A 1,381-nucleotide genomic window follows, 5' to 3' on the forward strand; every position below is an offset into this window, starting at 1 on the left:
GGGTGCCAATAATTTTGTACCTGACTGTATCTGAAAGAAAGTACTTACAAAATTTGGTTCAACTGGCAGCCCTTTCTTGTAACATGGTTTTACCAATGCTGCCTTGACACAAAGAGCTGTTGCACCCAATGTTTCTTCTGTCAGACTGAAAGTAACATGCCATGTTGTCCGATATGACCTTGGCTATTATCTGTCTATAAGGAAAACATCATGTCATGCTTTCTTTTGTCTGTCAAAAGAGGGTTCATGATTCATTCTCTGTCTCTGCTTTACTGAGAAAGATTAAAGCCTGTCAGGTACTGTTATCCGTGTGAGCAGCCGGAGAGAATCGAAACAAGGCTAATGGCTTGGAATCTCACACAGAGATAATGAAGCAGGTTTGGTCACAGGAAATGAAGGCCCACAGTTGGCTTTTAAAACCCACTGGACTGGAGTCCCTCCAGCATTGACTTCACCCTGGCAGCCCTGCATAGACAAATGGATATGCATTTAATGAAAGGCTTTTAGGGGGGTATTGACTTTTTTTCCCTACGGTGTTGCTGGATATTTTACCCTGGAAATATACTTGGATGGAGATGTCTGGGAAAAACTACTGGGCCTAAGTATTGCCGCCTGAAAACACTTAAACACATAATTGGCTTTGAAGTCACTTTTGGTTTGTCTCTGTCTTCTAATATCGAGATTGTCTGCCATTATTTGGCCATTTTGAAAAATGTGATGTCAAAGCGGCCTCTTAGTTAGCTGAAAGTAAATAGGGCTATAAAGCAGCTATCTAATATATACCATTTAGCAGACGCTTTTATCCAAAGCGACTTCATCATGCGTGCAAACATTTTACATATGGGTAGTCCTGGGAATCAATTCAAATCAAATGTTATTTGTCACATGCGCCGAATACAACAACCTGACCGTGAAATGCTTACTTATCAAACCCACTACAAGCGATGTGCTCTATCAGCTGAGCAACAAAGGACCAACATGACGTCAATGTAAAAAATGTGGTAATTAGATATATTTTCCGATTCCATTACAAACTTGGTCGTGGCGCCAGTCCAGTGATATACAGCTGGGGTATTCAACTCTTAATCAACGAGGGTTGGAACCTGCTGGTTTTATGTTCTACCTGATAATTAATTGCACCCACCTGGTGTCCCAGGTCTAAATCAGTTCTTGATTAGAGGGCAACAATACAAAAAAATGGAGTGGAGGTCCAGAGTTGAGTTTGAGGGATATACAGTATAAGGAAATGAACCACCCCATGTTCAATCAAGATATAAACTAATTGTTCCCCTAAGGTTAGGTGATTATTCCTTAGTCAGCACCGATGACTTTAATAAAGGTCATTATTCACTGTTGTGTGGATCAAATCGATGAATCATGT

This window comes from Oncorhynchus nerka, linkage group LG6 (assembly GCF_034236695.1).
Source record: "Oncorhynchus nerka isolate Pitt River linkage group LG6, Oner_Uvic_2.0, whole genome shotgun sequence".
Lineage (NCBI taxonomy): Eukaryota > Metazoa > Chordata > Actinopteri > Salmoniformes > Salmonidae > Oncorhynchus > Oncorhynchus nerka.